Raw genomic sequence first — 27,101 nt, forward strand, 5'->3', positions numbered from 1 at the left:
TTTTTGGCTGAGGTGGCAGAGCCTTTCAAACAGAAGCCCAGCCTCCAAACCTGGACAACAACTGCTCTGTCTGTGCCAAATACATCTTGTTTGTGCTTTTCTTCTCAAATGTGGTAATTGAAAGCTTCATCATGTGAAGGACTGCATTTATTTTACTCATGTTACTAATCTGTGCAATTTAACAGCAAGCAGGGACACAAACTTCATTAAGATCCAGATGAGAGAAGAAAAGAAATTGGCTGAGGTCCCTCTCATTCTAACAGTACTGAAAATAAGAAGTGGCACCAGGAAACACAAGAGTGTGTTAAGATTACAAAAGCTGCTGTTTTTTGCGGATTCCTGCATTTAACCTAGGTGGTGGTATAGCAGTGTGAGACATCTTTCAATTCTGTAGTTAGTATCTCTCAGTGCTTGTCTGCTTGTGCATTTAATTGTTTTTTTTTGTTTGTTTTTTTTGTTTGTTTGTTCATTTGTTCTGGAACTGAGGATAAAAATTAGTCCTTAACAAAGCCAAGTGCCCCTTGCCTGCAGCTGCCAGCACTGAGCTGCAGCAGGTGGGTGCCCTGCCTGTGACAGGGAAAGGGTGGTGAAGAAGCCGGTAGTGTTCAAGGCTTCACACATACATGGCTTCTGTGTGTTTTCAAGGCTTTCTTTTGATGCCAAGTGTTGTACGTTCACTATAATCACAAGTGTTTGTTTGAATTGATCCTTAGAGCTTCAGTGTAACAGCTTTTATCAAATGGTTGAGGAAGAGGGCTGAAAAAAGCCAATAGAACTAGTAGATTTCAACAATTAAGTGTATCTAAACTAATTCATTAAATTCTGGGGGGAAATAATTTTGCTTCCTTCAAGCAACATTTCTTGTTGCAAAAGTTACTATATAGTGAGATGGAAGATCAAAACCTATTTACAGCTGGTAACTACATGACATTTAAATAATATTGAGTATTCTTGGGTGTGATGGATCAGATAGTTTTCTTGCACTGCTGTTAGATTTGAGGATATGATTTCTTACCATACATTAGTGTAGAAAGCAGGTTATCATAGTTTAAGAAAGAGCTATAGAAAGCTGCACCTTTCTATGTTTTGCTCAAGTGAATTCATTTATTCTGGGGAACGGACTACACAGCCTCTAAGTAGAATATACACTGATTTGCTGCTTATTCTTAATAAGAGAAAATGATTTTTTGCAATGGTGAAAATAAAGGAGTACACATTCTAAATTTGATTTTGGGAGTATACAAAAGGCAAGGGTTACAGGTAGGGAAAGGGTTGTCTTATCTTATGCAGTAACTTATTTAAAAGGTGTACTCAGAGCAGTGTCTAAAATATAAATGATATTCTGCTTCGTTTAGCATAATGAAATGCTTTTTTTTTTTCTTAATGGGGAGAAAGTACATGAGAATGCAATTAAAAGGCATGGAAGTAGTTATGAAAACTAGGATACTATAATTTGTGTTATGTTTATAAGTAGAGGAAACTGCTTTATCAGCAGGAAAAGAAAAAATGGTAAAGGCATGAGAGGCCTGGAACGTTTCTTACATAAGGGCATTTTGTGAAAATATTGTTGAAGCAGTGACCGTGTTCCTGCTAAGTTCAGACTCCTCTTTCCTCCCTCTTCCTTTCCTCCCCCCCGCCCCTTTCATTCAGGTCTGCCTTTGAGATACGGTGTCCAGCTGCTGGAACACATCTGGCTTCAAGTTTTTGTAGTTGGTTATGAGAACTTGAAATGTATTAATTACCAGAACATATTTAGTGCCACAGTTACATAATACTGAAACGCTTCCAATCTGCATACATCTGTATTTCTTTTTCTTTTGTTTCAGATAGACGAGGCTGAGGTTTATTAGATTAGTATGTCTAGTGGTCATCATATGGCATGTGTTCTTTGAGGAAATTACTTAGCCCAAGCAGTTTAAAATTGCTAGCTCTGGAAGCCAAGTTTTTAGCTGTTGCATCTGATGTCAGTATCTGTGATATGGCTTCTTTGTGTGTTGATTTGTTTGCTGTTTGTAGCAATTTTTCCAGTATAAAATCCCTTTAAAACTAACTGTAAGAAGGGAAAGGAAATAGAGCTCTTTCCTGGGAATTAGTTTTTGGGAGGGATGTACATGTTTTAAAACTTAACAAACTACAACTTAAGGAATTAGTATATTTAAAAAGTTTTAGCACAGAAGATAGATACATTAGTCTGCATTTGTTGTCAGTACAGGTTATGCCAGTGAGCTGGGATGGTATTTGATGCATGTCAGTAAGGAGTCAGTTTTGTGTCATTCAACACATTACTGTAGGGTGACAAAATAGATCATGTAAAATGTATTTTTTTTCCTTCCTATAAAATTATTTTTCTAGTTGACGGAATAGAGCCATGAAACTAGATGTCGTGCATGTACTTGGCTGATTGAGTACATTAAATGTGAATTAAATCTTGTGACTAAAAAAGCTGGGAAATTTACCTTGTGTCCAAGATGCATTGATTTAATTAGGTAGGTATATACTTTTGATGTCAGAAAGCCTGTTATGCAGTTGGGTATGTTATACTGTGGGAGCTACCTTAAAAACAAAGAAATAAACAATAGGAATCTCCTGTTGAAAATGAATTCTTTAGTTTGTGCTTTGTAGAGTTGTTGTAGTCTCCAGGGCAGTTCTTTGTTCCTGCTTCTATCCTCTTTGGATATAAAATATTGTCTTGACACTAATTTGTGGGCAAAAGGGCCATTTTGTTTCTGTATTTTTTTTCTATATTCAGTTCTTGAGTGTGCCTGTCTCAACTCCTCCCCCTAAAACAAACAAACAAACAAAAAAAAACAAGCAAAACTTATTTTTGGAGAATGTGTCCACTTGTAAAACACAGCTATAACAGATTTTAGAAAAAAAAACAAAAAAACAGATATAACTGTTTTTGTCAGAATTAGTTGTATGCCATTTGATGATCAGACTATGTGATTGTTTTTAATTAATACAGATAAAAAAGACCAGAAATTGTTTCAGCAGAGTTTGTTTGAGAAGGACATCAACAATGTATGGTTGTGGGCTCTGCAAATTTCATAGCGTTTGTGCTGTCCTGGCCCAGGAGTGTGCCCTGAATTTGGCACTGACATAGCCAAGCTTACTTTGTTACTGGTCAGTTTAATGTTCAGTATTCCCTTTTTTTTTTTTTTTTTGAAAAGGCTCAAATGAAATTTGTCAGATTTTACAAATTTTAGGATCCTCCCTTCACGTTACGTTACATTATACATTTAAAGTATTAGATTCACAAAGACAGGTAAGTAATGAAGTCAGAAGAAAATTTGTTTTCTCCCTGTAGCAGAAATGCTAAGTCATGGCCTGAACCAATGATTGACCACCTGGTGAGAAGGCAGGGCCAACCCAGGGTAGCTCAGGTGTGTGCAATGCATCTGAATGACTGGAAGGGGTGCAGCAAGGATCCACCCCTTCCCAGACTCATGTAAGTGTTGGCAGTGGAGGCAAGGATATTTTGATGGAGATCCCTGCGTATTTGAGGTCTTCTGAAGGTAAGCAGATTCTTTCTTTTATTTCTGTGCCGAAGCTGTTGTATTTGAGCAAACCTTCACTGCTGCAATCTGGGATCTGGCTGCTCTGCTGTTACTGCTGCACTTTCCATTGCATTACACTCTCTGTATGGATAAAGACTGTGTAACTCTTAATCTGATTTCAAACAAACAGAAACAGTTCTTCTACTGAAATAAAACTCACTTGTGGAATAATCTATGACTTATGCAAAGTTGGAGGATATTCAGTTCAAGTGGAAGCAAGCAAATGAATTCTCTGTTTTGTTTGTGGTGTCGAAGGCTGTGACTTCTGCTACAGAAAGAATCTAAGAGAATTGCTGCTTCTATTAATTGTTGCCCAAACAGAATATTATTTTGTTATTACGAGTTGTCTTGAAGTCTTCGTATTCATTTTTAAAATTGTTCTTTTGGTATTTAGTACTAGAAAAGTCTTGTGGAAAATACTTCTGTGTTCTGCATAATACTTCTGTATAAGAGGATCAAGTTCAGCCAACTGTGTTTGAACACTGTTTTGTGTGATGTGTGAAAGCAAAAAAGGTAGATTAATAGTGAGCAAACTGATTCCTATAAAATATTTTTACAAATACAGTTAAAGCGGGTATGGGATACATCATTTTCAGCTCCTATGTGAAGTGAGGAGGATTACTGCCCACACAGTAACTCCGAGAACCAGTTGTGTTGTAATCATTGCCTTCGTATCTATACAATGTGTAAGTGTAAATTGATAGTTTATCTACTAGATCACTCTTAAAACTGAAATTATTGCAGCTAGATAAAGCATTTTCAAATTGTGAAACAGATTGTGATTCATCTCTTTTTTTCCTCCATGGTTTATTAGTTAGTGTAGTAACTAGTGTAGTAACAGGAGTAGTGACCTACTCCTGTTATGTTGCCTGTTATGTTTAAGAGTTGGTTACTGCCTATCTCTCCTTACTACTGCAACCAACAAACCTTGTCTTCTTCCCAGCTTTGCTCTGCAATGGTAACAAAGAGCAGTTGGATTCTAAACTTTTCCAATTTTCATATTTGTACCAAAATCTTTCATTTCAGCTGATGGCCACTCCGGATACTAAGTGAGAAAGAAGGGAACAGACTCTTTAGCTTGGTCTGTTGTCATAGGACAAGAGGAAATGGTTTCAAACCGGGAAGGAAGATTTAGACTGGGTATAAGGAGGAAGGTTTTACAATAAGGGTGGTGAGGCACTGGCACAGGTTGCCCAGAGAGGTGGTGGGTGCCCCATCCCTGCAGACAGTTAAGATCACACTGGATGGGGCTCTGAGCAACCTGATCTAGCTGTAAGTGTCCCTGCTCATTGCAGGGGACTTGGACCAGGTGACCTTTAAAGATCCTTTCTGACTCAAATGATTCTATGATTCTATGCTGTGAAATTAGGATTAATGGGGATATGAAAGGCTCTGCTGGTCCTCCTTCAGTCAGGCTCCTTGTTTAGCTGTTGGGCATGGCTTTTTTCTCTCTAATGAGAAGTCTCTCTCCCTTTTATTTTTGGTACAAAGTATTTTGATGTGGCAAAATATAGTATACTTGGAATTGTCAGTAATTATTTCTGCAAGGATATTTTAGGATACAGTAAGCCTAAAGGCTTTTGAAAAGTCTTAATTTTTAATAGTTGTGTCCCTCTCAAAGCATTAAGTGTCCTTAATTGACTATGTATGCAAAATAAATTCAGAAGTATACTGGATAAAGAAAGAAAGTTTAGGAAAAGGAAATGGAAGTGTAAAAAAACTCTTGGTTACTGTGACTGCATTGCATAACTGTGCAGCAGTCCTTCATAGAATCTTCTAATCTAAATTCATTAACCCAACTAAAATATACCTTCTGACACAGTATTTGACAGTGTATTTTCAGGAACCTTGCTTTTGTTGATTTTTTTTTTTTTTTTTTTTTTTTTTTTTTTTTTTTGGCAAAATAATGCAGCATTCCTCCTCTGCCATCAGATGTTGTGTCCATTGTGTAATGAAACAAGAGTGGGTTGAGATCTCAGCTCCAAGTGTTTATTAAATCATATTAGATAAGTGCAGAATGTGTTATTTAATATAAAATTTTTATTATATATCTGAAGAGGTGATATTTTATGTGCGTCTCCTTTTTCTGTTTCTGTCTCCCCTTCCTCTCATCCCCATACCAATCCTAATTCTCTTGCTTCCCTTTCAAAATACCCTTTGTTTTCCCCCTTCTCTCTGCACATCTGGTTGTCCTGTTCTCCCCGTTATCCCCTCCTGCTTGATGGTCTCATTTTTAAGGCTTTGTTCCACAAAGTGCATAATTAGGCAGTAAGACATGACAGGACATGAATATTGTTGTATTAATTGAGTGAGGGGAGAGAGAAACTATAGAGAAACAAAACCAGCTGGTACTCAACAAGGATATAATTTGCAATTCATTTAGGAGAAAGCTTGTCCATGGGGTGGAATTTTCATTTAAAATGGCCAAACCCATGCAGCACCTGGATGCTACAGCTTCTTGCACAGGGCTTTAATTTGCAAAGGGGCTGAGATATTGCTGCAGCTCCTGCATGTCAGACCTGCCCTGCTCTGTGCTGCTGGCCTGGTGTGACCAGAGGGGCTCTGGAGCCAAAAACCTGTTAACTGCTAAACAGAGATGGATGGCTTTGGAAGCAAGGAGTGTTATGGTGCAACTTACATTCTGCTGATGAGCTGATGTTAATAACAATGTTCTGGTATTAGCCAAAGTGACTGCGATGTTTGTCTGGGTGGCAGTAACTGTAACAGCTATTTTCACTGAAAATGAGCAAAGAAAACAGTAGTGAGCAATTGGCTAGGGCCTGTCTGTATCAAGTATGTTCTGCCTGTGAGTCAGAGAGACATAAAGCAGAACTGCAGTATGGCAGCAGTCATGGTGTCCCAGTAACTGAGGCACAGAGGAGATTCCTTCCAAAATGGAGAAGTAACAGCTATGGTGACTTCTGTGTTGGTCTGACATAACCTACCTGCAATTTTTAAAACGAGCACTCTGAATTAATCTCAAACGCTATTTGAAATGCAAAGCATTCCTATGAAAATACTGAAGTGAACATACCCACGCATGTTTGAAGCAGCTCTGCTTTGGTACATGAATGCCACCGTCTATTAAACATGCAGTTTAACTTTATCCCACGTGTCTGCATAATAATACACTGCTGTCATTGCCTGGAATAGTACAAAACGTAAAGGATCAGAGATGTACTTTATGGCTGCTAATAAACTAGTGAACATTTGGTCTGCTTTCTCAGGCTTTCATATTCTCAGCTGGTTAGTGGCTTCCAAAAAAAGCTTTAGTGTTGGACTTCAGTGATTTGAGAAATACGGGGATGACATTCAAGAAATAAGAGATTTGGGGCACGGCGGTTTGCTTCCTACTATTCAGTACATCTGTAAGTCTGAAACTTGAAAACATGCAGGTGATTGGGGCAGTTTTCAGTGAGTCATGGAATATCTTGTGTTGGAAGGGATCCGCGGGGATCGTTGAGTCTGGCTCCTGGCTATGAAGTGGGAAGTAAATATTCAGCACTGTAAGCTAATTCTAAATGTAGTTTAATTACACGAATGCTGTGCAATGTGTGTGTGTATACATAACTTTTACAATGTAAATTAATGTGTTTGTACATGGTCAGCATAACTCTGGACTCTTACTGCTTACTGCTGTTTTGTATTAAAAATGATTATTATAAAATAAACAACAAAGTTGTGGTGTTGTAGCATCAGAACCATACTAGGAACAAGATTCCTCTGGGCAGTCTTGCTGTTCAGAAGAAATTCCACATAAAACATTCCAGCTCCTTCTTAGTAATTATCTTGGGTGCCAGAGGAGGCACTGGGACCCACTAGACTTTGATGCCTGTTTCTACCCACTTGAAAAGACAGCCTTGTTCTAAACTGGAATTTAAAGCAAACATGATTGCGTCAGCTCCATATTCCTCCTGTTGGCCAGCTTGCTTTAGGTAGTGTTTTCAACCTTCCAGAACTACCTACTTTACGCTGATTTTTGTCTTCGCTTATAGGCATACTTTGGTCTTCCCAGCTAGTGTCTGTGTGCATTAGCTCACATGCTGTCACTGATGCTTTAACAAGTCTCCTGCTTCTGTATTCGCATCCAATTTCAACTAGGCTTCTGTAAGTCAGGGGGCACCTTCCCCCCAGAGATTTTGAGGCCTCTGGTGCCCAGGAAGGTTGCAGGGACCCATGCAGGAAATGCAGAGACTCTGTGAGGCTGTTGCTGAGGCGTTGCTTCTTATCATGGCAGCTGCAGTTTGCTCCTTAAGACTATTTTTCACACACTTACCCGGTGAGCTTTGTGGTCTGGCTGTCAAACCTCTCTATTGTAAATGTATGGAGAGACCCAGGAAAAATGTCTGTCCTGCTGTTTAGCTTCTCACCTGTCTAAAGGGCTGCTCATCAGCCATCTCCAGAGAACTCATAGCTCTGTATCTTCACAGCGTGATGGAATGGCCAGTTATTAGTTGTTTGTCCTTCGACTTCTGGTAGCTTTCCTGATTGCGCCGTCCTTTTCTCCTATTGCTTTGCTGTGTAGTCAGACACCAGTATGATTCCTATCATTTTTCATATATTTTGGTTCACTTGTTCAGAATGTGTATGGGGATTCAATAACTCTGCTTTTTTTTTCTCCCTTTATAGTTCTAAATGCTATATACTAGGCCTCAGGCTTTGTGGCTTCTCCTTCAACACGGAGTAGTAAAATGTCCTTTCACTTTAATATATGCTTGGCTTTCATCGGAGAGATTCCTCTCTATTTCTGCACTGAGAATAATGGTAGCTTGTCCCAGTCTGACTGCAGGGGAAGAAAGTCTTTGCTTTTGTTATTTCATCCTTACTGCTATAACAGTAATTTCTAAATTCTGTTATGTGATGGCAGATCTTTGTTTTGTTTGTTTTTCAGATAAGAATGATGATGGAAACTCTTTCTACCTGATTTATTTCCTCATGGTTCGTTTTGTTCTAGCTTCTACCTCATGATTTTCATACTGTTAACATGCTTTGTGTATGTCTTTTTTATTTATTACACAACAGAGGAATATTTCTTATGTGCGAGATGATCTTCACTGAAAAAAATAAAATCAAGATACCCAAATCCTAATTAAACTGAATAGGTTCAATGTACAGATTGCCCTGAAAATCAGAGCTGGCCATTCTATTGTAATACCCTTTAGTGCCTGAGACATTGTGGTGAGCAGGAAAAGAACAGTAGGATGTGATGAAATGCTGGTGAGACTGCAGAACCTATGACAAAATGGCAATTTGGACTGCACTGGGTTGTCCGTGGAGGGGTAACTGTTCAAAATAGTAATAAACATTTAAAGGTGTAAAGAACCACAAAAGTCAATGTAAATGTTACAACTAGGGAGAAAATTTCCCTGTGTCAATAACTGGAACAAAAAGCAACATTTTCCCAAACTCCGGAATTAGCTGTTAACCCCACATTAACCAATGAGTGCTGCAGGTGGGAGGGACTGCTAGTGCTCTGTGTGACTAATTCATGGGCTGCCAAGGCTGTTTCCAGTGCACTGCAATAGGAGAATGTGGTGGGAATGCCAGGTACAGGTTGTGGCTGAATGCATAATCCCTGCAAAAAAAGCATCCCATGGACTAATTGCTGGGAGAGTATAGGAACTGAAGCACAGCCTTGTTCTGCCTAAGTAGAAATGTTTTCTGGGTGAGGACTGGAAGGGCTTTACTGTTCTTCAGGGATCTTCTTTTCCTGTTGAAATGTTCTTTTTCATAAGAACAGAACAATTTAGAAGACCCCTCTGCAACCAGTTTTCATTAAAAAAGAATTTGACTGAAATTGATTTGCCTTTCTCTGTGTTTGGGGGTGGGGATGCTCGGGGTTGGCTGTGATATGTTGTCTGTTTATCTGCTTTTTTTCCTGGTGATTGCACTAGGGAAGACCAGTGGAGCTTGCAGTTAGTTTTCTAATGATATTGTAGAATATCCACCATTTTTTAAATGGTTTAAAAGCGGGCTGAGATGAGCCATTGTCAGAAATGGTTTCAATTTAGGCATTGTGTTCCTGGGAATGTCTATTTAGTGCTATATTCTGAGATGTTAAGGATCAGTGTAGATGATTTCAGCAAAAAACTGAAGGCCTTGCAAGCCTCTAAAGCTGTGAAGCATTCCCAGTGCACCTAACTTCACAGTAATATACTGGGGAGAAATTTATTCCTGATCTCAGCTGGTTATAAGTCTGTGCCCTGGAGCATGACGATTGAGGTTCTTGCAATTTTTAGTCTAGTTACAGAGGCTATTAATCATTATGTTCAATCCCTTCTTGAATATTGTTAAGCTCTTTGCTCAATATGTTCTGAGCTAGTGAACATCACAGGTCAGTTACACAGTGTTTATAAAACTAATTCTGTGTTTTGACCAGAAGTGAAAACATAACCCTCAATGGGATCAGGTACTGCTTTTAAGTCCACCTCTGTTTCTAACTTTGTTTACGTGAAGGGAAGAACAAACAAATTGATGAAATATTCAGACTTCATGGAGACAGGGAGAGAAAGAAGGCTAAAAGCAGGGGAACTCTTAACTTTTCTGTAATCTTATGTGTGGTTCTTTTCAGATTTTTCAATGTAATTATTGGGTTAACATTAAGTCTTAACAGATTGTTGACCTTTCCTTGTTGCGGTGTGTACTTTACTCCAGTTGATGGATGTCTGCTACTGCTGTGGTGCTGGGATTTGATTCCCTCCATCTGGAACATGGTGATGCTTAGAATATTTAGACAGTGTGAAATTTCATTCCTTACTCCCAGAAGGGTGTGACATGGTGGGCCCAGATAGAGACCTGGGATATAATTCCTGTTTTTCTCTTTTTCATTTTCCTCAAATCAGTGGTAATTTTGCCTAATTATGTAATTAAAAAAAATTAAAATACAAAACAACCAAAAAACGTACCCCACAAACAGAACCAATTGGACTCTGGTATTTTATTACTGAAAATGTCCAGAAATCATGATTAGTGTTAGGATAGCTGTCAATTCATAAAAGGGCATCAGCTTCCCAGCCAATTTTGCAGACTTGGGAGAAGACCATCTGGAGGAGAAACAGAGCATATCCAACAACTGCAAAAAAGAATCATCGCCAGTATCATAATCAGTTAATGTAAATACCCAGCTGCTGAACTGCTATGTAAAAATGCTGAAACAACAGCACCTTGATTTTTCTTTGGGGAAAATTGTGATAAAACATCATCCCATTCTGGGAATGAAGGCAGCTTAGCATTAAGAGCAGAGGTCAAAAGTTATGTGTTCAGTTTGTATGCCCTACTTTTTCCTGAGCCTTCCAGCAGTTTAACATGTGATTTGTCAAAATGGAATGAACAAAACCTGGGAGATTTTCTCCCTGAACGTCTTCTAGATATTCTAGAAGATATTTCACTAGATTGGACAGGCAAGCATTACAGTTCTTTCCTTGAAATGCCAAATGTTGAAAACCTGTGAATTAGTAGTTCCTCCTATAGAAAATGGCTGTCCCCTTATCCCATGTTCATTTATCCTGACTGACCTCTGCTGGGAGGCTGTTTGGGAACTGACAAGTTTCTGTACATTATGTAGCGAAGGGACCAAATTCTCAAGTGCTTTAGTCTGTAGACATCATAACTTTGCAAATTCATTAAGAAGTTGTAAAACATGATTTAACAGGGTTTACTTTAATTGTTGTATGACTTTTCTAGGCAAAACTAGGCAAAAACGTATTAATTCAGGTGATGAAGAAATAGTTATTTTTCTTCTTGCTAGACTCCAAACCTCATTTAGAAACTTCCCAGAGATCAGTAGGAGAGTTGGCTGATTTGTCCATGTTGCTCCATGTTGTGTGTTTTCAGCATCTGAGTCAGTGTTTCTCTGGAGAGGTGTTTTTGTTTGTGGCTTTTTTTGATTGGTAGAAGTAATTCTACAGAATAATGGAATAATCCAAGTTAGGAAGGACACAGGAAATTCTGTTGCCCAACTGTCTACTTGAGATAGGTTCAGCTTTGAAATTAGACCAGGATACTCAAAGCTCTATCGAGTTGTATCTCAAAACCCTATCAGGCTGGAGACTTCACAACTTCTCTGCATAACTTTTTCCACTAACCCACTGTTAAAAGCATAGAAAAATGTATCCGTATGTCTTGTGTGATGTTAAACAAGACATGTCTTGTGGTGGACCTTTACAGAACTTCATTTGGCAATGGCCTTCAGGCATAGCACAAACCAAATGCTTTTCCTCTACCCATCCAGGATGTAGCATACTGTCTTGAATTCAGGAATACTGTGAGTCTTTCAAAAGTCTCGCTCAACTCAGTGCTGCTCACTTCTTACGTTTCTGGAAATGCAGTTCCTGTAACAGAAAAGGCAACTCAGTTGATCAGGCAGGATCTGCCCTTCCTAGATCCATACAGGCTTGTTCTTAGTCACTGTTGCTTGGAAAATGTGCTGGAAATGTGAAACAAATCCTCTTGGAGCACGTTTTTCCTAAGGATCTTAGTGAGAGCGATCAGCCTGTAGGTCCTTTTGATGTGGTTTTTTGTTTTTGTTTTGTTTTTTTTTTTCTATGATGGGCACAATATTTGCCATTTTCTGGTCATCACGTACTTTTTGCTATCTTCATTTTTAAGATTGCAATGGCTCCTGAAGCCTACTTCAGGCAGTATTGTTTACTTTGCAAGCTAGAATTCTTACTCTCAGGCTGTTGGAAAATACTTGAAAGAGAAAAAATGTCCTTGCACTCTTGAGGATTTAAAATGTCTTTTATTTCTTTCTTTCAGGTGCATGTTTTTCTCCCCCTCGTGAGTTTTTCTCTATAGAAAATGAAATGTATGGTTAATATGGGTGATTTCATCTATGGTGAATGCACTTCCCAGTTTGTAATATAGCTGATGGTCAACCTGTGCTTCTGATTTTTGTCTGGAGACTTCAGAAGCTGCTGTGCAGTACACCTCGCTCTTGTGTCTGTATCCAGAGCTTGCCAGAGTCTCTGCGGTTGCTCTGACCTGTTGAGTTGAGGATGCCAACTGCTAATATAGGATCCCAGTGCCAAGGAAAACTGCGAGTTGGGTGTTTGACAGCATCCCTTGTTTTCTTCCTTTGTGAGGAGGATGGCTAAGGTTCTGGGAAAAAAACAGTGGTACTGTTACATAAATACCTCTATCAAAGATGCACATATACACTTCAAAAAATTGTGCGCTGTTTTTTCTTGTTTTTCATTGCTGTCTGACCTCTGGCTAATTTCACCTTGATTTTGAGCACCGGTAGCTGCTGTTCTGACAGTTCACTGCAAAGCATGAATCAGAGGCTGTAGTGTTTCATTTGTCTGAATGAGGAACCTAGTTAGCATCTATGTTGGCCCAGCTGATTTCCTAGCTCCAAGCATTACTCACTTGGCTGAACAGTCAGTTCACTAACCCTTTTGCTCTTAGTAGACTCTGGGTAGGAGCCTGGAATGCTTGAGCAAATACTGTGGAGATCTTAACCAGTATTTTGAGTATTACAAGCGGTGACCTTCAAGTATCCCAATAAAGCACTCAGAATATATTATTAAAACTGAATCTTGGTGTTTTAGGTAAATCTGTTGTCTATTCACAACTTCTAACCAAAGCTAACATTTCATTGCAAGGTGCCTTTCTGAACCAGATGCTAGACTTTTTCTAAGGATCTGAACATCTTAAACCCAGGCTGGCTTTTGGATAACAACTACTGTGATCATCTGAGTGTTTGCTGAGCCATTTTTAAGTCCTGCCAGTGAAGAAGGTTCATATGAGTGGTGCTGAGTTCTACTTTCCCTAATCTAATGCTGAAATATCTTTCCCCAAGTGAAATGAGCAGATTGGTGCTTGGTTTGTTTTAGTACAAACTTTTTTGTCACAGCTTCACATAAACTCTGAAGTCTTAGCTTCTCTTCTTAGGTTCTCTGGACCTGCTGCCATCCATCTCTCTAACCTTTGCTAAAAGTGTTCTGTGCATTTCTTTTTGTAATCTTAGTGCTTTACCTTCTCAGTTTGTGCTACTTTTCCCCTTTAGCTTTTTCACAGTAAACAACTGCTGAGATTTCAACTCTAAAATCTATCCTGTTTTTGTTTTTTTTTAATCCTGGCTTCACTGACATCTTTCTACCTGCTGCTTGACCCTGTGTAATGCAGTAACATGGAACAGTTGTGTCACATGTTAGTCTGTGTAAGTAAAGAAATGCTCTGAATTTGCTCTGGTTTCCCTATGGCAAGCTGTGCCAAATTGCAGGGCTATATAACCTGTTTCTAAGTGGGAGACTGGATTAGCTTCTTGAACCAGTGGTTTGGAAGGTAAGGAAGTGTCAAGTCTTTGTAAAATTGATATCTGCCCCATGTGCATGGATGGCTCAATCCACAGATGCCAGCTGTGTGAATAGGAAGAATGCAAGCAGAGGATTTCAGCTGCACCAGCTGTGCAGCTGGAGAGCTGCTGGAGCTGCAGGAGAGCAGTTGGCAGTGCTGGGGAGTGGCAGAGGGGCTGCTGAAGCAGAGAGGAGAGCAAACATTTGTCCAGCTGAAGTGATTAGTGGATGTATTTTTGTATTATTAGCTGGTTATGAAAAATGAAGCTAATGTCTTAACCTTAATCTCTGATGTGATAAAAAGACTCCTTAAGAAAATACCTTATCTGTGACTTCAGTGAGATCATGGGGGTGCAAGCAAATTATCTCTGCATGGTGGAGGTGGGGGACCTGCTAATGTGAACACGCCATTGGAAAGTATTTTCTGTGTGTTCTCAAGCAGCTACCATGCATTTGAGCAGTATACAGATGGATGTAGTGGTGGGAAAAACATGCTGAAGACAAATGAGCAAAACTCATGCCAAACGAAAACAAACTTAACTTTTTAAAATCATGTTCTGACACCTTTTGAAGGACTGTGGTTTCTGCAGAACTAAAATTTTCAACAAATGATTTCTTAATTGAATAGCTGGTTTATTCATAAACTGAAAACAGTTGGAAGATGAAGATCAGGGTTAAGCTAAAGTCTTGGTGAATTTGGAGAGCAGATAGAAAGGAACTGTCCTTTCATGCTATGCTTAACTCAAAATATAGTATGATGCTAGGAAATAAGATGGAATAATATATTCTGAATGATAATTTTGTGTAGGTGTGCTATTTTCAAGCATAATAGGCCATATGCAAGTACTGCCAAGACTCAAACTTCTTCAGAACTGCTTAGATTATTCTTTGTCAGTTCAAACTGTGCTCAGATAGATCTGAGCAATACATGGTAAGGTTAGCAAACGCTTGTGGCATGCAGTGGGGAGCCACAGCTACGATCTCCCTAAGGTGTTTGGGTGCATGAGGAATTGTAAGCATGAGTTTGTGTCGGTATGTACAGTTATCACATGCACATGCGTGGTGATTCAACAGAGCTGACAACCTGTATTAAATAGATGTTCCCTTCTATGCTGTTGTTCAAAACTGTAAATGCAAAATTTTCCCTTTGAGAATGAATTAAAAAAAAAAATCCACTTTGCTATTTATAAAATGTTTTTTAAAAATGCATTCAAGGAGTCAAGAGATGATGATGATGCAATACTGAGTCTGTGCTCCCTTCCCTGTAGGGAAATGACCAAGCATTTCCATAATGTGATTACCTTTTACATCAAACCATGTGAATTACAGTGCATTTTCTCTGAGTTGTGTTCTGTATTTGTGGCACAATGCTTTTAAAGCATTGTCAGTGCTCTGTAGTCACAGCTGCTTTTCAGTCAGTTGAAGTTCATGGTTTACTAAGAAGCAATTTCGTTTTTAAAGGGAATGTTATGATAGAGGCATATTTAACAGATTACAGTGAGTGAAAGATGATAGTTTTGGAAGGGAGAGGTGAATGTAGGGAGTAAAAATGACATGCTTATGGGACTGTACCAAAAGCCTTATGTCTATTTTTATACACATCTTTAATAGTAATTGTTGGTGGTAATCTAAGCCAAGGTAATAATTTAGTAACAAACTTTAAAACACTATGGATGATCTATTGAGTAGAATACATTAAAATGACATTTAGGAAATTGTTTTCATTGGAGTCTTCCAACCTGGCAGCAGAATAAAACTGATGCAAAAGGCCAGGACTTAAATGACTACATCAGATTTCTTAATACTTTCAACCACAGGACCAACCTGCATAGAAATATTGTTTCTGTTCTTCTGGTAGAGAAAGTGCTCTGATGCTTTTGGCAAGTTATTAAACATCTAAGCCTTAATTTTCTATCTGAAGGCCGAGGAAATTATTATCTTTCTTAGTGAATGTTGAAATACATTTCTTAGTACAGCTTGAAGATATTCAAATGTTATAGTAGTAGTGAGGGAGAATGGCCTTGGAAGTACAAAGATGAAGTCAGAGAAAAGTTATTTGATTTTCTTCCTTTTGCACCCATAACACAAAGAAGTTTTATTCTCTGTAATGTAGTTCTTGGATCTGTAGAGGTTTTTTTAGCCTTTTAGTCTAAAACAGTGAAATGAACCTCTGCTGAGATTGAAGTTTGGCACTTCCTTGTGAAAGAGCACTTCATTTCTGATGGTTTTTTTTTCTTTTAAGAGTAAAGGTGGTTTATATGACAGTCTAAGGAAAATCTTTGCTAGAAAGAAGCTAGCCTATTTCTGGACTTTTGATCACTTATGATAAAACCACTTTTTTGCAGTGCAAATGAGCAGGTAGCTGTTCAGCAACTTTTTACCTAATTTGTCTGATGGAATAAAGAAGAATATTATTTTAATTCCTTACTTTAAGAACAAGGGATGTAGTTGTAAGATTTTTGTAAAAATGTCTTAGTTGGACTTTTGCCACGCTTACATCAATGTCCTAGTTTATTCAGAATGGATTTACGTGTGTTCAAGTATGCTAGTTGTATGTAACATGTGAATTGGGGAATGCTTGTATCACTTCAGGTTTAAATATTGTGTGGGGTTTTTTTTCTTCCATTTTCTTTTCCTTTGTGTGTGTATTCATGGTTCTGATAAACATAACTCCCTTCATGCATAGGCTTTTGCTGGAGGAAGAACCATGTTTGTGGCTTTCTCAACTTTGTGCGTACATAACAGAGTGAGCTTTTATTGTGGGCTTTATTTTTTCCTACATACACAATTAAAAACCTGCTGCTAGGTTTTTTCACTGTGCATTGTATCAACATGAGTTCATGCTTTTTTTTAATTTTGATTTGACATTTTTGGTTTGATCAGGGCATGCTTAATGCTGTTTATATTATCTGGATTTGGAACAAAAAGCACCAATTAAAAAATGTAAATGAACATTTCTGGTGAATGTCACCTGGGGCACGTGTATGTTTCCTGCACTTTATGCAGTGGAGGAACATTACACAATTTAATCTTCAGTGATACTTTTCTCCCTCTATACTGAAAAGGTTGAATGTTACGGGAATATGGTTGGGAGAATAAGAATAGGGGCTGAGGGATTAGTTTAGTGCAAGGAAATCCTCCCAGTGTGGGGTCACATGAAAACAACACACCAACTCTGAAACCTACACTGCCTTCCTGCCCTTCCATGCTCAATCCGAGTAACATCTTTGGCTCTCGCTGTGTACCTTGTGAATGAGCCACTGCAGCTTCTTCCTTTGCATGGAGACAACTTGGGAAATGTCCATGCATAACTCTTGGAATTTTGCGGCAGCAGAAGCTGCTTTATTTGCTTTTTTTGTGTAGTCACTTGTTACAAATATGGAAGATTAAAAATAAGATAATGATAGTCTAACCATTCAGGTATGGGACAGATTTATTTCAGATCTGTAAACACAACTGACAGCTTTTGCTGGTAATCTTTGTATATAGCAGTCCTCAGTGAGCCAGTGTTATTAAGCTACACTTTTTCTTTCAAAGACAGATTTGAATGATTTACTTGACCTCCAGTTGTCAGCTGGTTCTCTTGTTTTTCACTTGACAGCCAGTTAGTAGGCCTAGCAAAAATCATTGCGTGTGCCACTTTTGTTTCAGTGCCTGTTTCAAGCAGAAACTTTGATGGATGTGATGAAGGGCATCCTTTATTGTATTGAATAAAAATCCAAACAATTCTATGTTCTCTCACTACTTTTGTGAAGAAATGAAAATAAGCCTGGAGCCGTGATGACCTCTAGGTGAGGAGAGAAGAACTGAGTTGTTCTTCTCTCCTCGTGGTGCCATGAACAGTCAGTACAACCAGATGACTTTTTGTACCATTTTGCATGTCATTTTTCAGGGAAATAATGATATAAGAATTAACAGTAATTTTAGAAATTTGTCATTGTCTCAAATGCTTCCAGTTGGGGAAGCAATGATCTTCATTCCAAAAAGGATCTTTCTTTTCATTTTTTTTCCCAAACTTGGCATCCATAGAAAACTTACATTAAATGCTTATCAGAGATTTGTTAAAGCGTAATGGAAACTTTCTAGGATTTCATATGATTGAAGGATGCTGCAGCTTTTTATAGGCTTTGTGCTGACTTACCTGTGCACATGCTGAAAGAAGGGCCTCCTATTGGAAAAGGGACAAAGTCCAACTTGAGCTGCAGTGCATCCCTGAAGCGTTTGGAGAATGGAAGAGCAATGAGGCAATTTTTCTCCTGAATATAATAAGTGCATCTCATATATGCAGAATAGGGAATTTGGTAGGCTTAGGAAGAACTTGGAAAGTACAAGGGTGTGCACTGGCTTGTCTGCAGGGCTTAGAGCAGAGGCATTATTGGAAGCAGTTTTAGGAAGGCAGGAGGAGGCTTGAAGCTGATGAGTGTAAGGGTAGAATGGACAGGGGGTCTTGAGGAAGGTGGTCTCTAATGTTTGAAATAACGTTATTTTGGGGAATTCAGATCTGAAGTCTTCAGTCTTCCTATTCTGTATCAACAGACACTTGCAGACTCACTGATATGTTGCCCTATCTGACCCATTTTGGTTTAGAGGCTACTGCTGTTGTCACTGTTTAAAGCTAGCGACAGAATTCTGTGGTCTAATCTTCCTGATAACGCTATAGCTACAGGTGAGTCTGTATGAGAGATTGATTTTATCACAGATTTCAGCGGAAAGGGTAACATTACAGGCAGTGGGTTTGAATGAAGCTGTCCTGTTTAGCTTTTCAAAAATAACTTTGTGGCTTTTGTGGCTATGAAAAGAAGGCAACAGCTGAAATTGTGTACACTGAAGAAGCTACTTAAAATTACACTGTGGATGCGGACTGTGTAAATTACTACAAAATGCTGTTTTTTTCTTTTAATCAAGTAGGGCAACGGGACCCAAGGGGGCTAGATGCTTGAGTTCTTCTTGGGCTACTGGCACTGGCCTTCAGAGTACTAGAGAATGGTGATGACTGCCTTCCTCAGCTGTGAAAACTGTACTAAAACCAATTAGCCATCTGTGCAATTGCAATTTGTAGCTCATGCTGTCATGGGCAGTTACAGAACACCCAGTCTTTCTGTGTTTCTCTCACAATGTACTGGTTGCACTGAGGTTAATGAGACTCCTCAGGAGCATAAACACAGTAGAATATGAGATCTACATTTTTATTGTAACATTTCTAATAGGAAACCTTTTATGTGGGATGTGTCAAATCTGTGTCTGAGATATGAAATTTAGAGGAAACTGTAAGACATCTTAATGTGATCTTATGCTAGTTTTTTTTTTTTTTTTTAATATCACTGTGACTTCAAAGAAATCTTAGATGGAATTATTGTGTGAATTTTTATTGTCTTAGTATCCTTAGCTGTTAAAATGTAAAAAGACTGAGTATTAAATTATTTCACGACCTTTTCTGAGGAAGGACAGACATCCTGTCAGACATGCAAGCCCCCAGTAATATAAACTCTGAAAGCATTGTATGATTTTTTTCAGTCATATTTGCCAAAATTGTGTCAGGCAGAAGCCATAATGTTATGCTAGACTATCTCATGCATATATGTTCTCTCAAAGACATCCATTTCTGTTGGGAATTTTACCTTAAAAGGACTGTTCTGCAGCATTTACACTTCTGATGTTTTCAAGCCTTTCTTCAGTGAAACTGGAAGTTGCAGTTTATCCCGAAATACTCTAAGGGAAACATAATTCTGATGTTTTGATGCTTCAGCCATTGTGACTCTTGTTTTTTTCCATGTAACATTTTTAATTACTTAATTACATACAGTATTTTTATGGTAAAATTTTTTCCCTTCCAAATTGCATAAAAGGTTTTGTAAACAGTTTTATCCAATATAAGGGGTTTGCATGTGCATCTATTGTGGTCTGGGCTATTTTTTCTTTGTGCGACATCATAAAAGCTATGTAAAGAATTCCTAGTGTCATGTGGGTAGCATACTACTCACTGGCTATGAGGCAGGCATTATTTGCCTGAAGATGGAATGCTTTATTTGAATGAGAGCGTAGAGTGCATGAGAAAAACAATAGTTGCAAAAATTATATTGTTCACAGGGCAAAACAAAGCTACGTTTTACTGAAAGAAGATATGCATTGTGGCTGAGAGAGAGCACGCAATTAAAATGACAAGTACATGTCTTGCTACAAGTTTCCTTATTAGGTTTTACATTGTAATAGTTAATATCACAATTTTCTTAATCTGTTCTCTTACCTCTCTTCCGTTCTGTATCCTGATTGTTCCCTCCCATTGAAATAAGAAGTCAAGAAATGAGGGATTCCCTCCCTCCTGCATTTGAATAGTACAATAGAGTCCTATTTCAGTGAGTAGGCTGCTACAGTAATACTGATGAAATTCTTAAGTTTTACATGAGAGGACATCTTAATAATTTGAAGAACACCAGAACAATTGGATGTCACTGATCCCACTTCATAATCAAAGTTTCTTAACATACATGTTGTGAACAAACTGTGCTGTCTTGCATAATTTTGTTTGAGAGCCATATCTTTCATGCTGTCAGTGTGCGGGTAATCGTGAGACCTCTTAGATTGTGAGAATGACTGACTTAAGAGGCTTTGTATTAGTTTTGTGGTGCAGTAAGAATTCTTCTCGTAGTATTCCTCTTCTAAATCAGTCTGTAATTAAATGTAGTACCAGTTTGGCTTCCATGGACAACTTTACAAGTGTGTATAGTTTGTTTGAATTTTGAACAAGGCAGTAAGTATGCAAGCATCAAGGCAACCATGCCCCAGGAGAAATGTATCCCCCCCTCCACCTGTTTCACCCCCAATACTATAGATAGCTCTCGCTCAAAACTATGTTGTTGACAATCTTATAGACTTTGTTTGAAATGTTGTTGTGTTAATCCTATAGTAGCAATTTAAGCAGAACAAGACATCACACCCTTTAACCCATTAGATCTATGAAAACATTCACCTGTTTTTGGAGGCTTTCATTTCTTATCTTGCCTAATGTGGTAGAGAGTCTTTGGATGCAAAAGAGAGATATAGAATAGGTAAATTAATCAAGTTTTATTATTCCCATACAATATAACTAAGATAAGGGTTTTGTTTTGTTTTTGCATTTGAATTTGCTAGATTGAAATAGTATGATCGCCTTGTCTGTCTCAATTGAAATTCAAGAAATTACCAAATATATGAAATCAAGAACACAAAAAATCTTTTTTCTCCGTCCTGAAACTTTGCTCCTGTTTTATTATTGAAATCCTTCAGGCTTCTTTTAATTTTCTTGACAGTGCATACATTTTGTTAAGAGGGAAGTGGAGTTCAGTTTCCTGGAAAACAGTCAAGGAAATGCTCCTGAGCTGAATGGAACAAATCAGTTCATGTATAAATCCACTTTGTAGCTATTGTATGCTCACCATATGAAAATTCATGTTCTCTTGCTTCTGAAGAAAGTGGGAGGGCAGAATGCCTCTGGGGAGTCTATCTAGGAATATAGTGTAAGTGGGGTCCTGATCTGCAGTTGCTGAAAGAGGCAGTCTGAGGAGGTAAAACAAACACGCAAACAAACAAAAAAATGACTTAGGGAGAAAATTCTGTGAGAATGAGTGCTCTGTGAACATGGAAGGTGCTGCAGCTGTGCTAGCAGTCACTGTATTTTGCAGATATTGTTTTTGTAGTATGAGGACAAGTTGTTGTGTTTTTTTGTGGGTTTTTTTTTTCCCTCTTGTCCTTCCTACAGTTCTGACTTTACTCCTCCTCAGATGCTTTCTATTTCTTGCCCAAGATGTCCTGGGAAAATAGATAAGCTGCTCAACATGCATTAAAACTTTATGAAGTTCTGGGCTGAAGTACTCTTCAGTGAGAATGCCCAGGTGGATGCAACCTTGTTATCTGAATATTATCTGAGTAATAATATCTGAGTATATCTGAAATATTGAGATGAAACAGGACAAGAAAAGCAGTCTTCAGGGTGCTGGTTACCCAAACAATAAAGGGCTTTATAGGTCAAACAGAACACTTTGCATTTAACTGAAGAATAGATAAATATTAGTGCAACACTTGCAGGTTTGGTTTTGTTTCTTAGGAACATCTGAGTCAGTATTGCATCAGGTAGAGCTTTCACATGGCTTTTTTGGTATACCTTATTGTGTGCCAGTTTAATCCATGAATGAACAGTGGTATGGGTGACTGAAGTGAAACTCTTGACCAAGAGTATCGCTCACTCTATCAGGTATTACTTCAGAGTTTTTATTTAATATATATATATATATTTATTTTTTTTTGTCAGCACCTCCTTCAGTCTTGTAGTGTGCCACTGTGTAACCTATTATTTTCCTGTCATCAGAATTATAAAGTATTGTAATAAATTGTAACAAAATGCGCTTTTGAGATTGGGAGAGGTATGGCAACTAATCCTCCAGGAAGAAGATCAAGACATGGGAAAGGAATGGAAAAAAAGTACATTTTACAAAGCAATCTGCTTAGTTAACTGCCAAAAACTGCTCAAGGATTTTGGAGTATAGACTCTTTGGATGATAAAATAATGATGGCATTTCATGCTGTTGTTTACAAACTGATATATTTAAAAAACTTATCTGTAGCTCTGCATGTGTTATGGTGAATCTAAGCAGATCTACGTTATTCTGGATAAGAATCACGGGGTCGTTGCATAATAGGTTGAACATTTTGCCTCAGCTCAGCAGTAGTCTAAAAAATAAGTAAATAATACGAAAATAAAGGAGAACAAAACCATCATTATGCTATTGTAAAAATCAAATTTATGTAAATAACTTATGAAATATGAGCCACCATATCATATAACAAAAATGGCACAACAACAGAGGAAGAAAACAAGAATGATCACTTAAGTGTGCAGTATAGCTTCCATTTGAGGAGGAGGAAATTAAACTGATCAGAATGTAAAACTGAGAACTGGGAGAGGATGAGATCTAACCCTATAAGACTGGTCATAAACTGAGTTCATGCTAATGAAGAAGGAATACTCACACAGCATTGTTTTAGATGCTACTGAAAGATAACTAGAGAGTTTGTTTTATTTTTGTTTAGTTTTCAAGAGAAGTCATTTCTAACTTTGTTGTTAGATCTCTTTACCACCTGGAGTTAAGTCATGACTTCAGAAGTGGACTACAGAGTTGTGTAGGATAGGTCTAGGTCTAGATTTAATTTCTGAATTGGTGAGTAAACTGTTGGTGTCTAGATTGTACAGGAGGAAAGAACACATTGGATTTATCCTGTAACAAATTTGGTTGCTTTCAGAAATGAGCTAGATGAATTTATATTCTGACCATGTATGATTATTACTATGTATGTTTTTCCAAAAGCTTTTAATTATGCTAATACTAAAAATCTGTTTTTTAAAAAAGGTTTTAGATTTATTCTACAAAATAAAAACAGCATTGACCTGTTGAGATAACTGAGAGATTGTGGCATATCTAGAAGAAAAGCTAAGAACTCACTCCTATTTAGAAGAACAAAAACAAATGAGATTTATTTATATACCTGACTATGGCACATTGTACATGAATGAGTAATCTGTACTGGTTCATAAAAATACTATGACATAAAAACATTTGTTGTCTGTTCCTGTCCCCATAATGACAAGACAACAGACATACTGACTGATAAGTATCATAGTATGAGATCACCAGGATTGGAAAAGACCCGTAAGATTGTTTGTTCCAGCTATCCTCCTACCACCAACATTTTCCTACTATAAACCATGTCCCTCAGTACAACATCGGAGTGTTTCTTGAATGGCTTCAGCAACAATTACTCAACTACCTCCTTGGGCAGCCCATTCCAGTCCCTGTCCACACTTTTGGGGAAGAAATTTTTCATATTATCCAACCTGAATCTCCTCTGGTGCAACTTCAGGTCGCTCCCTCTTTTCCTACTGCCAATTATACAGGAGAAGAGGCAGACCCTCAGCTCACCATGACCTCCTTTCAGGCAGCTGTAAAAAGTAATTAGGTCTCCCCTGAGCCTCCACTTCTCCAGACTAAAAAAATCCCAGCTCCCTCAGCTGATCCACGTGATATTTGTGCTCCAGACACTTCACCAGCTTCATTGCTGTTCTCTGGACACACTCCTGGGCTTATATGTCTTTTTTGTAGTGAGGGCCCCAAACTGAGCACAGTACTTGAGGCGCAGCCAGATCAGGGCATTATATATATGCATTTTATGCAGACACTTGCGTCATATATGTAGAATCTAGTAAGATAGCTGAGATGGGTGTGAACCAGTTATTTGTTCTTCCCTATCATGAGTTTGTATGATAGTTTTCTATAGATTGTTCTAATCAACTTTCTTTTATACTGTCACATATTTCTTTTTTTTCTTTCTTAAAAGTCTAAGTGTTTCTGCATTCCACTTGCTAATCAGTAACGTTAAGATTTTGCACCTGAACATGAGGTTCTGTGCATATATATGTACATCATAATTCTTAGTAGCTATGGTGCATTTCTGTGGAGAACTTTACTAATATATTAAGAAGGCACATCTATTTCTGTACTGAATGTTGCTGCTTTTGACAGTTATATGATGCTAAAGATGAATGATTCTGTTTGACTGTTATCTTTCAAGTTGCTGACGAAGAATTCAGGCAAATAAGACACGGGTTGTTTTACCTGCTGTGTAGCTACATACACCTTTCAGATTAGACACTTTAAAAAAAAAAAAGCATAATTTTAGTATATTAAAAAGGCATGAAGACAGTATTAGCCAAGAGAGAATTATGCCCATGTGCAATAGGTAATTTTTTTGGCAGATATGAAATGTGGCTGGAGGAGGAGTATTAGTTATTTACTGTTCTATCACTTAATCATAGAATTGCAGAGGTTGGCAGAGACCTCAAAAAAGATCATTGAGTCCAACCCTCACCTAAAGCAGGGACCTTACACAGTTTACACAGGTAGGTGTCCAGATGGGTCTTGAATATTTCCATAGAAGGAGACTTCACAACATCTTTGAGCAACCCCTTCCAGTGCTCTGTGACCCTTAACATAAAGAAGTTCTTCTGAATTTATTGCCAAATCACTTTCACAAGTGAAACAGTGCTTTTATTCTTTCTTTGGTATATTTCTTTGGTGGTTGTTAAAATTGAAAGCTAAGTGTTGAATTGTGGTTTTTCTTGGTCATGAGAAGAAAATGAGCTCCTGTCTGTAAGATACGTGCACATCTGTTGCATATTATTTGCATGTTATTACTTCATCGGGCAAAAGAAGGGGTATCACAGTTAGGCTTGCCGTGTGCTTTGCCCTGTTCTGGATGATATAAAGTAATAAACTGAGTACATTACTTGTAAATTTATTTAGACAATATGTAATAAGACTACAGGAAAAAAGTAACTATGGATATTCTTTGCACTGTACACTAGTAATAAATGATGAATTGATGGTCAACAAATGAAACCCACAGAGCTTTGACACTGTAAAATCAGTCTAAGTATTGTAATTTGCAGATTACCGTACACCTGTTATCTTGAAAAGCTCAAAAGATGACTCTGTATGTGTAAGAAATTGTTTTTGAATGCCAGTGAAACATCTTGAGGTTTGTCTTGGGATGTAAGTAGTGGCATGACATAACACTTGTAATTTTTTAGACTGCCTCTGATTATGAGCCAGGTTTCCCGATCCGGTTTGTGGTTCCATGAGCAGAAAGAAAGCATATATTTGTGCTACAACCAAGTGGTGCTCAATCATGGTCAGCTCATGGGGTTGGGAGTAGAGATAGGGATAGGACTAGTGTTAGCACATGGGAAGGAGGGGGTTAAGGAGATTCGGGATTCAGGTAAAATGCCAGGAGGCCTGCATGGATAAACATGGAGTTCTTGACAAAATTCAAACATAAAGATTAAATACAGAAGATGGAAGCTAGAACAGGTGACTTTGGAGAAATAGACGTTATCCAAGCATGTAGATACGCAGCTAAGAAAGCCAAAGTCCAGTGGAAGTTGATTCTGTTGAGGCAAATAAAGTAAGGCAATAAATTAACTTTAATAAGGGAGATTTTGGATTCTCTGAGTCAAATCTCATAACTCTGTAGACTGTTTGGCTTGCTTTCAGTTTCAACACCTTGGGCCCAAAATGCTACTTGCTTCTGGAATGCAAAGCATTGTGTTCCTGTTCCCTGCGTGCTGTCTGCCACTTTGTTCTTGATGTGATGTGTCTCCTGGTGTGTGTTGGTCCCTGCAGGAGCTTACTTAGAATTTTTTTTTTGCTTTTATTTGAGGATCCTCCTGTCTGTTTTCTCTCCTCCTCAGACCAATTTGATGTTGACAGTGTAAGAAATCTAAATGTTTTACATCTATTTTCTCATCATTTCAACTTGAAAGTTTTTTTTTTTTTCAAGTTTTTTTGGAGCTTTGCATTTGACACACCTGAAAAGAAAAGTTTTTTGCCTGGAGTGGAACATTTTGCTCGGGTGAAATGAAGCATCTGTCTGCTTAAGAACCAACCTAGGAAACTGAAGAGTCTTCTGGGATATGCCCCTCTGACTAAGAATGGGAAATGGATGAGGGCAGCAAACAAATTCTGCTTCATTTTGGGAACATCTTGCAGAATTTTGTATGTCATTAAAGTTTTATTATAAACTGTTGGTGCTAAGCTCCGCTGAGGACCTTGAGATGAGAAGTATTTAAACACGTCTTAGTAACTGTGGTAGAATTCAAGTAAAAGATTAGGGTTCAGGCATGTAGTGCTTTCTTCAAAGTAGTACTCTACAGAAGGGCACGTTTTCAAGTTGGTGGGTGAGTGTAGGTCACTCGTGCAGTCATGAGCCAGGGTTGTGTTTTGCCTGCTGGGCTAAATGCCCCTCTTTGTAATGTACAAATCCTGTCAGTCTGTGTTTAACAATGCCTGTGCCTTGGGTGAAGAAGATGTTTCTGCTTGTTCAGGATATGCTCTTTCTCCTTGGCTTTGAATACAGATATATGGCTGTTCCTTTTCCCAGCGCAGTCTGTCCAGTGCCCCCACAGTCCCAGGAGGATTCTGGGGAGCCAGGAGCCATCTAAAGCAGAGGCCAGCAGGGGCTGCTGTAGGAGTAGGAGATGGAGAAGATTTGCTGCCTCTCTGTTGGAGAAGCCTTCCTTGTGGGTTTGTTCTGCTGCCCTCTTTTCCCTTGTACCACACCCAAGCTTGCTTGGGCTCAGCTGTGTCTTCCCAGCACAGCCCAGGTGTCTGTCGCTTACAGCTCTGTATGTTTGTATGTTCGTAAATTAAACATTAGATTT

The 27,101-nt window shown here is 38.3% G+C and overlaps 1 protein-coding gene across 4 annotated transcripts in view; it reads left to right on the top strand.

The window, feature by feature from the left end:
- Positions 1 to 27,101, top strand: part of CDK14 (cyclin dependent kinase 14) — a 307,407-nt gene that overhangs the window by 28,242 nt on the left and 252,064 nt on the right. Inside the window, exon 1 of one of the 4 annotated variants that reach the window (XM_048950392.1) lies at positions 3,432 to 3,515. The exons of the other annotated variants lie outside the window; for them this stretch is intronic. The gene's annotated coding sequence lies outside the window, so the exon portion shown is untranslated. Of the gene's footprint in view, positions 1 to 3,431; positions 3,516 to 27,101 lie in introns of those variants that run through there. 4 annotated transcript variants of the gene reach the window in all.

This window comes from Lagopus muta, chromosome 7, assembly GCF_023343835.1.
Source record: "Lagopus muta isolate bLagMut1 chromosome 7, bLagMut1 primary, whole genome shotgun sequence".
In the NCBI taxonomy this organism is placed as follows: Eukaryota; Metazoa; Chordata; class Aves; order Galliformes; family Phasianidae; genus Lagopus; species Lagopus muta.